General features: G+C 38.2%; 1 protein-coding gene across 2 annotated transcripts in view; it reads right to left on the bottom strand.

Annotated features, from left to right (window-relative positions):
* LOC143693419 (uncharacterized) overlaps positions 1 to 12,819 on the bottom strand; it is a 441,857-nt gene that overhangs the window by 21,554 nt on the left and 407,484 nt on the right. The window contains exons 1-3 of one of the 2 annotated variants that reach the window (XR_013181084.1): positions 7,814 to 9,449; positions 6,499 to 6,570; positions 5,228 to 5,385 (exon numbers count right to left, since the gene is read on the bottom strand). The gene's annotated coding sequence lies outside the window, so the exon portion shown is untranslated. Of the gene's footprint in view, positions 1 to 1,806; positions 2,043 to 5,227; positions 5,386 to 6,498; positions 6,571 to 7,813 lie in introns of those variants that run through there. The other variant, XR_013181085.1, reaches the window with a different exon arrangement.

Genomic DNA, 12,819 nt, shown 5'->3' with positions numbered 1-12,819 from the left:
CACACTGTGAGACTAATGAACCTAAAGCACTGAAATCATTCTCATTACACACAGTTAGATCTGTTTACTGAATCTGCATTGTTTCATGCCCAGAAGGTGAAAGTAAAAACCCACAGCACCAAGATGCAAAACACATCTTCTCAATCATTTCCCCTACAGGAAACAGCTCAAACCAACTGTGTTCCAACAGACAGGGCCATGTGAGCAATGTTTCCCACACTGGGTTTTAATGTGGAAAAATGGTTGACTGATGAAGGGTGCTTTAAAGGATAATGAAACTGGAAGGAGAAACCCCAGCTGCTGGTGATGGGCAGGGAGATGATGCAGACAGCTGAGACACTTCTGGAATTGCTGTTTCCAGAAGCTGCAGAAAAGATACAGTCATTCTAGCTGACACACAACTGTCCTTCCATATTATTTCCCCAAACCCTGTAGGCAGGGAATTATCTTAAAAGCCACTCACAAGGTCACTCTTTCCCTGTTGATCCAATTCCCCCTCAAACATGAGCTCCCACTGGCCAACAAGCAATGCAGAGGCCGAAGGAGCTGCACTGGTGATGCACAAGCATCAAGGAAAGTGGGTGTATTTCCATCTGTACTGGCCTTCACAACAGAGTAAATCTATACTTTGAAGGACTGACAGGTATATTACTAAGCAAAGCAAAATAAAATCACAGTTCTTTGGGTTTTTTCCCCCAATAGATGAGTTTCATCATGATCCCTTTGCTCAAAAGCCCAAGTAAATAGATCTTCCTGTGTGATTGTGAAGAAACTTCTTGAGATTCAGGAAACTGCTTTGCTTTTCCCTCCAAAGAAAACAAAGGCAGACAGGACTGCAGAAATTAAAATCTCTATCAAATCTCCTAAATTTCAGCAGCCAGTTCCCCAAGCAGGGATTACCTATTTACCTCACTTCACTTCCAGAGCTCTCTCTTGAGAAAGGAGCACAAACAGGATGCGAAGGGCTAAAATTTCCAAATAAAAGTTCCTCCACAGGTAACAAAACCTTATTGTGCCACATAATCAATGAGAAGTGTCCTGTGCTAATAACATTTCTGCACCTGGCAAAGAAAGACCATTTCTCATTCCATCCTCTTGGTACCTTCAATGCAATATCCAATTTTTCCATGCCTTTACATTCATGAGAAGAGCTATCAAAATAGATTATCTCCTCACCTGCCTGAAGGGAATGGCTTTTATATATCATATTTTGTGTTGGGCAAAATACAGAATTACTTATTTCTCCATCAACATTTTCATTGACTGTTTTTGTGGTAGTTTTTCAGTCATTTTTAGCCCCTGATAATTATGGATTATCTGACACAAATCCATCAATAAAGCATTGCAGATAACTCCTCAGTAATGAGAATATATAAATTCCTCACTCAATAGGTTATGCAATCAGTTCACTGCTTAATAAGAAAACCAAACCTAAGATACTGCAATCTCTACAACAATTCATTTAAAATGGAATTTATTAATGTTGGATGAGATCCTTGACTGCCATAAATCAACAAAGCCTCTATGAATCAATGGGCTGACACTGAATTGAACTAGGTGATAGTCAGTCTGCAGGTTTTGTAAATAAAGGCTCCTTTGCTATCATGACAATCATTCCAAACTTATTTAAATACCTTGTTTTGCTAAAGAAAAGCTTACTTTATATGTTTATTTAAAATGGCAAAATATTACATCTCTATTTGCAGACTAAAAAGAAAATAAAAGAAATGTTATAAGAAAATGTTATATAAATTTTATACTATGTTATATCAAAAATAAATAAAATAAGAAATGTTTTTTGCTTACATTATTCAGTTTCTCCTATTTGATTAGCAGTGGACAAGACAATCATGTCTCTGCTGAACTGAAGCTGTGGCCCTGTGATATTCCAGACAGTGGACTCTGTCACCTGAGACTTTTTCCCCCTCTGCTGGTTTTTGTCCTCAGTGTCACTTGATTTTACTGCATCACTAATGGCTTCATTTTGGGGAGTTATGTGGCAATTTTGTACCAGACTGCACATTTTATGCATTACACACATTCCAGAGCTGCAAAGATATAATTTCACAAAGTCCCAAAACATGTCAAAACCATTAATCTAGGATTAATGGGGAAAGGGTGAGAAAAAAGGGAATATTTTAGTGAAGTCTTTAATTTCTTATGTTCTCTGATTAACCTGAGAGAGATGTTAGGCAAAAGAAACAGCCAGGACTGATATCTGTCAGTTTTTGCCTCTAGAATGAGCAGCCTGGAACAAGAACCTGCCCAGGTAAGAAATAAAAAAGTGAATGCTTGGTTTGGGCATTTTTTGCAAACATCCTGGTTTCAGGATAATAATATACCCATCCCCAAATATATACCAGCATACATAGCATAAAAAATTAACAACGTCCTGCTCTCTTTTTAGCTCTCTGTGTTCAGAAGGCTACAAAATTGTCTCTGGTATGTGTGCTTTCAATTAAAATTTCCAATTTCCAGCTCCAGTGCTTTTTCTCCACAAGAAAAGGGATAGCCAAAAGCAGGGAGAGAAGCCTCCATGGAGCTGGACTTCTGTACTCATTATGAGCTGGTTAGCAAGCACCTGCTATTCACCAGCTTAGGAAACAATTTGAAATTCAAGTAAGTCTCAGCAAGAACCTAAAAGAGAACATCAGGCAGCCAGGCAGCCAGCCAGTTTCATATGCTTCATCTTTCAAAGATTTTTGCTCTGATGCTCTCCCTCAGCACCACACACCAATTTTTTCCCCTGCTTTTCTTTCTATATTTGAAGTGGAAATATGCTACTGTTTTAAATGTCTCCTAACTGCAGATTTTTATGCCCTGTAATGATAAAAATTATTTATCAAGATATGACTTAGGAATAAAAGAACATGTTAATATGGAAAGTTAAATTTCCTCTTCCAAAGAGCAAAGTGAAAAATCTGCTTGGGCCGAATCAGGTTAAAGACCTGGCACATGATATACAAGAACTCTGAGCACATAATTCCAGGCTTTTCTTAGGTATTTATTGCACTAACACTGTGAAATTAACTTCAATTGTGCAGCAATTTGAGAGGTGTTTTATGATGAGGGTGATCCATTCAACAGCCCTGATTTAGACTATTTTAAAAGCAGTGTTGAGGCCTCATGACATCCCCAGACACATAAAACCAAATCTTTTCAGGCTCAGCTGAGCCTTTCCTCATTCCTAGGGGTGAAATGTTTCAAACCTTTGAACCTCTCATCCTAAACAAAGTGATCTGATATGAACCTGGAAGCAGGAAAAAGTTTCTGTAGTTGGTGTTTGGTTTTCACACCTTTAGGTTTGGCTTAGATATCCTCTGGTTAGGGATGGTTTGAAATTTTTAATTTTTAACTCAGACCTTACCTGCTACAGGGCTTTGTCAGTTCTAGGGTCATAAAGAATAGAAATCCATTGAATTTTTCAACTTATTTACCTAAATGTTGCAACTCCTTAATGCTTTTGGGCTGGATCCACTTTTTGGCTTTCACCTTCTTCTATCATTTAAGAATTGAGTGTATGATTCTCTTCTGGTGAAATGCAGAGATCAAATTAAAAGAGACCAGAATCACAACCGTGTGAATATCTATTAAATAGCAAGTCTAAAGAAATATAATGAAAACACACACAAGAAGAAAAAAAAAACACTGATACTCTGAGTTTTATGTGTAGATGGAAAGGCAGTGGGAAGTTTTGACTTCATATGTGTAGTGATGTGGTAAATTAAATTGGTCAGGGTAGCTCCAGGGAGCTAGCAATTTTTTTCCTTAAGGGTATATAAAATGTCATATTTTCATTCAGAAATGCTAATACTCTGCTACTCTTTCAGCATTTTGTATGTAGTATTAACTGCAATTCATTGCAGGCAAAAAAAAAAAAGTTTATTTGTTTTACTGAAAAAAAAAAAGTGTGCAGAAAATTAAATCCTGTGCCTGTATGTGAAGAGACACAGGACTGAACCTCCTCATTGACTGAACAACTGGAGCTACTCCAAATAATCTGCATTTTTCTGGCTTTGCACCCCCTCACTATGAGGACAGCAGATAACAATTATAACAAAACAGCAGGACTGCACTTGACGTGTGTGGTGCAGGGTTTCAGGAGGGGACGAATGTAGATACAAACCAGAAACTATTTTTTTTTTAAATCCTCTAAATTACAGTTTGTGGTCTCAGAGTGCAGGGTTTACTTCAGCCTGACATGTCTGTGCTATGTTCAGCCACACATGACAAAAACAACTGCCAGATTTGAGGATGGCAGAGAACTCCAACTCCTTGTCAGTTTGGCAGCAATCGCTGACCCTCCTTGGGTAGGTATGGTCCTTTTCTGCTTTTCAGGGGAATTCAGGGTGGTTTTATTAATGTGCTCTGCCAGGAGCACAGAGGAATCATCATCCTTCCTCTTTTCCTGAGGCACATGGCATCTGAAACTTTGGTCTTTTACTACACATGGAATGGATGTTTGGGAAGTGCTCTGTGACTTGCAGCATGTTTTTGTGTGTGAGGATGCTCCTGAATGATGTATTATATAAATATATCTGTATCTCCTGGTGTGTGCAGGAGACAGGAGTCAATGATATGGATCAAGGACTAGTTTCCAATCCCATAGTCTCCTGTATCCAGAAGTATAAAACAGGTGCAAGTGAAGAATGGTATTTATCTGGACAAAAGCAGTCCTGCACACTGCAGGTGAGTACCTTTATTTTAACCACTCTATGATCCCATGAGCCAACATGAACAGGCACTTCTGAAGTACAATTCCACCCACTAATTTAAAGTTTAGAGGTAAAAACCTCAGATGGGTCATACCCCAAAGTCAGCGCATTCACTTTAAAGAAATTTGAAAACTCTGGGTCAGGTGTCCACAATTACAGCATTAAGTTGGATGACATTATTTCAACCAGTGATATTTGGAATATAAATAAGAAATGTCAAATAATTCCTTTGCTGTTCATTGGCAGGACACCAATTGAAAGGCTTCATCCAGTTTTTTGACATTACACTTCAGGGAAGGTGTGGACTGATTTAAAAAAAGTCTACAGGTGAGTGAGAAATATCAAAGTTCTTGTAAGCCAGGAACTATACAGAAGAGCTAATGAAGGCTAAGTACAGGTTAAATTTTAAAAGGCCAGGGAAGGAAAAGTTGGAGAAAATAAATATTAATACTTCTCAAGTGTATGGAAAGTTCTTAAAGAGGCTGTGGATATAACAAGAAACATGGATTTACCTTGCTGCAAGAAAGAATGAAGAAAGACGAAGGCTTGACCAGGGCTTTGCCCACAGTGCAGCAAAAGGAAGCAGCTCCAGAAGATCACTTTTCCCCATGGCTTCTTGGTGCTGAAAGCAGGGAGCTCAACTGTGTCAAATCTCTCCTGATTTCAATATCTGCTAGCAGAGGACAGGGAGTAGCTAAAAGTGTGCCCATCCTTACCCTGTTCTCCCAGCCCCATCTCTCACCCTGGGCCCTCTCCATGCTGTTCAGACATTTTCCCTCCTGCTTCAGCAACAGACAAAATTTTGGCCCCCAAATGCAAACAGAAACCAGGCTCAGGACTCTGTGAGAGCCCAGCAGAGGCTCTGCCACACCAGGGAAACTGAAGCACATATGGGCCCACAAGTTAATAGGAGAATAGAAGTGCTCTGCATTCTAATAAATCAGAGATCTATGATGTTTTGCACAGTCCCCACAGCAATCTCAAGGAATGACGAAACTACTCACTTCCTCTGCTGTTTTCAAGCTTTTCTGATGCCACAGTAACTGCTTATGTTGAATATTTAAACACCTTATTTTTACAGATCCCAATTTACTGATGTTCCAACAACTTTCCTTTAGCTCTCACCCTTTCATCACTCAAGGTGTGGGGAAAAAAGTCAGTCAGTGTGCATTATGCCCACAGAAGTGCAGAATGAAAGAGGAGGAAAAACATGCAAATAACTAGGTTTGACTCCTTGCTGCTAACTCACAAGCCAGAGTGAAAACAGCCAGAAGCTCCCTGAACTGGATAAAAGAATATGTGTGAGGAGTGTGGCTGATTAATTGAAAGGGAGGCATTTAGTGAAGCCTTTAACTAGTTAACCTTATTTTGTGAAAATTCCTGCATATTTTTAAGGCCTATTTTCAGTCCTGAATTCTGGACATATAATTGTTTGTATTTTGAACACTTGCCTGAAGTTTTGTGATGAGTTTCAGCAGGCATAAGTTCTTTCCTTGATGCTTTCCTGTTCTTTTTGCCTAAAAATTTCTTTGCAGACAGATTAACAAACCACACATTGGGTAAAAAAAAAAAAAAAAAAAAAAGAAAAGTTGCCTCCTTAAGATTCAAGAAAGAATACTTGCACTTTTTCTGTTCTCACATGTACATGTGGAAAATGGAAGCCTTAGGAAGGTGCAGTTTCTTACCTAGAGAATGCATTTAAGAGAAACTACCTTGAGCCCATGTTTCATTGAAGTCAGCAATTAAATATCTCAGTTTTGCTTTCTCTGGCTGCAGTACTGACCTAAATTTCCAGTTTCTGAATTCTTCTACCCATCTGGTTCAGAAATATCTTCTATAGCTCTTCTTCATTGTCCTAGAGTTGAAAAGGAAAGTAGCACTTTTAAAATTCATATAGAATAATGAATAAGAAAAGCATCTTGTCATTCATTTTAAAGAAGATTGAGGTGGTTATAACACATAATTAATAAATTTAATGAAGTAATTACTTTTCAAATTTATTTCTAATTTCCTACCAAAAACCTAAAGTTCCCGTGGTTATTAATGGAACAGGAATAATTAACAGCACCTACAAATTAAAATTACCCATGCTGTATTGCATACTTGGAGGATCTGGATAATAAATTTGTTGTGCTCTTTGCATGGAAATGGATCCTAGTTTGAATAAATCTCAAACCACTCATTCCTTCCTGTTGATTCTGTCAGTTTACAACAGCACTTTATGCTGTCTCTTGCCCTGAGTTTCAGTATTCTCCCTGCTGCCACTCTGGAAAAAAAGACCTGTGGGTAGCACAACACATCTGGTGACATGGACAGTGATGAGGAAAGCAAGGAAAAACATTAGTTCTCAGCAAGGTCAGAAAAGACAGCTGGAAATATTCAGGGATCACAATCACTTCAGTGATGTATTGTCAAAGCTGTCTTAATTCTCTCTGTCAAAGCACAGCTGTCACACTGAGGATTGTTTTGTTGGAGAGATGTCAGATACCTCAGGATATGGCCTGACTTTATAAATATAAAATTTACAGTTTGGGGAAACAGTAATATCTTCACTTAATGGCAGTGATAGAATTAGGAAAATTAGTAAGTTTGGGGGCCCTGCATTGGCAAGCAGAAAAGTTTATAGGATTATGACTTGAGCTAATTTTACAAAGCTTTTTTTTTCCCTTTAACGTTTGTGCTTGAAGAAAAAGAACAGAATATAAGAATTAATGAGAGCATTTTAGGCAGCTTTTCTTATCTTGTTGTAAATACTTTTTAGACTAGGAGAGCACAGGTGCATTCCAAAAGACTGAAAGGAGCCAGCCTTGTTCAAAAAGTACCAGGACAACCAACAGAAGTATTTTAAATCATTGCAATGCATTCCCCAGTTCTAGCTGCCATAACCACTGCAGACATTTTTGAAATTCCAGAAGTAATAGGCATTTATAGAGCTAAAAGGCATCCATTTTTATACTGCCATTGTGAAAAGAATATGGCAGAGCAAATGTTTAACATGTAAAACCATTCCTATCCTTATTCAGGGTAGACTTCCTATTTATTCTTTAAATTGCTTGCAGCCAAAGTCTCTGTGCTTTCCTCTGGTGCTGCTGACTGACCTGGGGAGACTGATGTGTGATAGAAAATCCTCTGAAGTTTGTTTCACTCTTCTGGTTTGATTGGGCAAGCACAGATGCAGCAGATTGACAGGATACCAGCCTGCATTTCCATCTGAGCTGCATTTCCATCTGGGTGGCTTCTTCCCCATCAAACAGAGATCTTTTTGCCTGTTTCATTTCGAGTATTCTACAGCACAGGAAAGTGATTCAGGGGCAGTTATTTGTCTGATTATGTTGTTTTGTAATGGTAGTAGTTTCATACTGAAAGTACCTTTATTGGACTCAGAACCTGGAGTCTGGAAAACGAGTGTTTATTTGTTTTGGGTTTGGTTTTCTGTTTTTTTTTCTCTCAGGCAGAATCTTATGCCAATGGCAAACTGGGTGCTCTGCAGGACACAAGTTTCTGTTCCTTCAGGAGGCACCACATTTTATTTCAGCATCCTTACAATTCCACAATTCCTTGTTTTACCCTCTTAAGCTTCTGTCTGTGTGAAGACTCAACTTTTCCCACTGGCTGACTTTACCTTACTTATCTTATTTGTGTCCTGGTGTCATTTCCTGCCAGCTGAATTACAGCTTTGAGCCTTCTTGTCAAACCACAATATCCAACTCATGTAGGCTCCCCACAATCCTATTTCTCTTCCCACAGTAAGGCATGTTCCTCAATGATAGAAAAATCACCTCAATACCCAGAATGGTATGTTATGATCTTAACTTGAAAATTGACTTTTCTTTCAATCTTCATTGACAAAACTTAAATTTAAAGCCAAGGGTGTCCTAAGGGTTTGGATACTAAAAAGTATCTCAATAAAAACTACTATTTTCATATGTCAAGAAGTTCCAAAATGATGTAAAAGTGCTTCTGTTTGGCTGCACCGCAAAAAAAGGGAATTTTTGTGCACATCTTGATTAGAAAGCAACCCATTTGAAATCTCATTTTTTTTCCCTCTGGCAAAAAATGAGTTACTGGGCCAGTTTCTTTCATTGGTATATTATATAATAACAAGTCAATTGGAACTAAACATGTTCTAATTAATCACTTCAGTGTTACTTGATTGACCACACAGTCCATTCCTTGAACAAATCAATGCAGGGGTTAAGAAGTATTTTAAGTTAAAGCAGGAATTCAGAGAAAAGGTAGGAGACAGTAGTCTTTTAAATTATTTTAACTTTTAAAATTAAAACAGTATTCTTTTAAATTATTTTCCCAGCGAGAGTTATAAGATCTAGAGGGCAGTTTGGACTGAATTTAGGGATGACTTGGAAATCAAATCAAAATTTAGCAATTTGTAAGCAAGGTGAGTGGCTTTTCTCTCCTAATTGAAGATCAAAGTCAAAAACCTGATTCTTAAGCCTGAACTTTGGCAATTGTCTAAATTGAGGCATTAAGGCATTTCATTTTCTCTACAGGCTGTTTTTCCCTCTCAGAAGCAACTCCCTAAATCTTTTAGACCAGAATTAAAACAAGCACTTTAAGCATCTCCCAGTGAGTTAAAAGGCATTGATTTCAGGTTGTTTTTTTTTTTTTTTTCCAAGAGCCTTAATTCCAGACAGCTGCTTTCAAAGCACCGTGAGTGGGAGTCTGGTCCAGGCTGGCTGCACTCTCAGCTGCATTTGGTACACGAGGGGCTTTAGTTCCACCTACCAATAATTCCATTGAGTCTCCTCCAAAAATCTGTTGCATAATGAGAGAGAGCAAAATTAATCTTTGTAATGCTGAAAGGTGTGCAATGGTGTTTTCAGATTTGTTTATGTTTCTAAAAAGCTGTATTTTTCACATGCTTAACATGAAAGTCACCTCAGTGGCCGTGAATCCACACTGACTATAACATTTAAAGCCATGGTGGTATTAATAAAATATGTGTGTGTGATCATTAGCTCCTTCCTGATCATGACCCCATGCAGAAGCAGGATTTTCACACTGAATAGATAGCAATAATCTGCACCACATTGTGCCAGTCACAGTTTCCATTTTTTTTTCCTGAGATGTTTTACTGTGGAGAATAGTAAAATACAAAATAAAAAATCAGGGAATGGCATTATCAGTCCTCCTCCCAGCTGCACTCCAGGTTTGGAGGAGCCAGCTCAGAGTCTGCAGAGACTCCACACCAAAAAAAGCAACCAAATAAACAACCAAATAAAAATATAAAAATTAAAAATTATAAAACAGCAATCCAAACACTGGGTGAGAGGAGAACAGGGTAAAATTCTGAGCTGGACACAGCTGGGTGGAGCTAATGCCAGGTGGGGGTTTGGGCTTCAGACCTGCATGAAAGAGAGACCAAGCAAAGCAAGACCTGCAACATCCTTACAAATATTTGTGTGGAAATGTCACTATTCCACTCACTAGCAATGCTTTAAAAAATTCTGACCCTCTGCTGTGTGGTACTGCTGCCAGCATGGGCTCACTGCCTCTGTTTTTCATTCTTAATTGGGAAACTCCCTTGGGTGTCAAGTTTGCAAAACCTTTCCTCCCTATAAACACAGCTAAAAAATGCTTCATAATTCTCCTCTCCTGTATCACACAAAAGCAGAGCTGGAGATTCTGCTAAGTTTTATTTTCCATTGCTCTACACACAGCGAATATGCCAATTTTTTGGTTTGTGACTTGCAGCATGGGCACAAGTCTTCCTGCTGCCTCTTGGAACGTTTCACTTTTTGTTTTCTTTTTAAAGCTTTCCTACAAAGAGGCTGCCTGATTGGTGCTAAGATATTTCAGGCAGCTGACAATATGAACTGCTGTGAGCACAGACTTCTGGCCAGCTCACAGCACAGGCAGCTGTTCCTCTATTGCTCTTTACTTTGTGTTTTTTGCTTATTCAAAATGAAACCATGAACAGGCTCTGGTGGGCCACAAGGGGTGACAAAAAGGTGCACTGATATCATGGGGCAGTGGCATGGCTGAGGAACAAGAACAATTTCTCTGCCTCACTGATTTTTAGTAGACTCACATACAATAAGTACAGGACACACAAGGGCAAAAGGGAGATATTGCAATATGTGGGGATCAATAGCTGGAGCACTAAAAATAGAGTGGCAAAGAGTTATTTTGAACTCTTTTTAATAGGGGAAATGAATAGGGAATCAGATCTGACACTGCCAGGCTGACTGAAAATTGCCATTTTCCCATAGTGATGTATTTCATTTGGGAACACCCCCAAAAAAGAGTCATTTGCACAACCTGATGCTACATGCTGTCTCTGGATTAAAGTTTTTCTTTTTCCCCTTATGTCTGGGATTTTTTTACAGTGTCCTCCCACCAACTAATGTTTTCTTCCTTTCAGAAAGTGTCATTTGTGATGCTTCAAAGACGCAGTGCTCATTCATATTAAAGTCACTTCAACACTGTTACCCAGCTTTGGTAATAAATGTGATTTGGACCATCATATTTTTCTGCCTAGTGGAAAATTACAGGCAAGGTTGCAAAGATGACAGCCTCCAATTTATGGAGTTCCCTTTACAGGGTCCTTGAACCACTCCATTAATACTTATGTAAATACAAATAACTTCCAGTGTCATTGTCAGCACATCATGTTCCTATTAGCTCAGGGTAAATATTTGAACCCCAAAAGGTTGTTTGGTAAGGTTAGGCCCTTTGATGTGTTTAATGATGCATCCATGAGCTCAACATTTGCTTAGATGCATATTCAATTGTGGGTATAAAATATTTGCTGGATTGGCACTGAAAGCATTTTAAACTCAAGGTAAATATCATGCATCTGTGTACAAGTAAATGCATGCAAATACATGCAAACATAACACACAAATCACATCTAAACACATATTAATTTTCATAGTTAGTATTTTAAATAATAGGAATGTTAATGTTCAGACAGTCTTCAATAATTAATATATGTATGAGCTATATGGTCCTTACCTACAGAAGGCTGATTTAAGTGGGCCAAATTTTATTTCAGAAATGTTTATTCCAAGTATACTACGCCAAAAAAACCTCTATGGGAGAAAAACTTAAAAATGATTGAAAAGTTTTCAGGGTTGTGATGGCTGGGGAGATGGAAGTGAAACAGTGCTGGTTGAAAAAAATACTTTTTTTTTTCAAAAATCAGGTTATTTTCATAGCTGGTCCTCCAGTGCCCACATCAGTAATGCCTCATTTGTAAATGCAAAACCACCTGAAATCTTTGCATTTGCAAGATTTGCACCTCATAACTGCAGGCAAGATGTGACAGGTTGTAAACAGTTGAGCTGTGACTTGAATTTCTGTTCCTTCAGGGTGACACTTGCACCCAGGGGAAGGGCCAGTATCACACACAGAAAATATCAATCTCAGTCCTGCTCAGAGCCCTTTGTAGCAGAGTCAGACACTCCCACTGTAAATGATCCTACACATGAAGTGAGAACTGAACTGCAAGGAACACACATTTTCTTAACTTTACTCCCAAATTCACTCACCTGGTTACCACTGAAGGTTGTGATGAAGCTCTGAGTTGACTCTCAAATGCCAACTCAAATGCTGGCAGAATATTTTGTTTGCAGCAGAAAGTCTCTTGGAAGAAACTCTTCTGGCACTTTATAGAGCAAATTAGACTACTTATGTCTAAAAGCATTCCATTTAGCATGAAATACAAATAAATCTTGCCAAAAAAATCAACAATATCTTTCAAGATAAAGTAAGTGGTGAAGGCTTAGAAGGACACATAAAGATACTTCAACAAGTCTTATTAGAAGAAAACTCATTCTTGCATTAGGAACATGATTTATTAAAATTTTGTTTCTAAAATTCAAACTGTGGCACTTACAGGATGTTCCCAAAGGATATGTGTAATGTTAAGATCAGTTTTTAAAGCTGATGATTTCCACTCACTCTGAAAAATAATTCCACTTTTCTTTCTCCTTTGTCTTTTTTTTTTCTTTTTGTATTGCCAGTAATAGCTCTCAATATAAGTTCTCCAGAATCCATCTCAAACAAGATGATTGTATCCTATGAGCCATGAAAAGTTGATATGGGAAAAAGGAGACACAGGAGAAGGTATTTTATTTTTTTA

This window comes from Agelaius phoeniceus, chromosome 2 (genome assembly GCF_051311805.1).
Source record: "Agelaius phoeniceus isolate bAgePho1 chromosome 2, bAgePho1.hap1, whole genome shotgun sequence".
Classification (NCBI taxonomy): Eukaryota; Metazoa; Chordata; class Aves; order Passeriformes; family Icteridae; genus Agelaius; species Agelaius phoeniceus.
The sequence above is the reverse complement of the archived record's forward strand: the minus strand, read 5'-3'. Positions and strand labels throughout refer to the sequence as shown.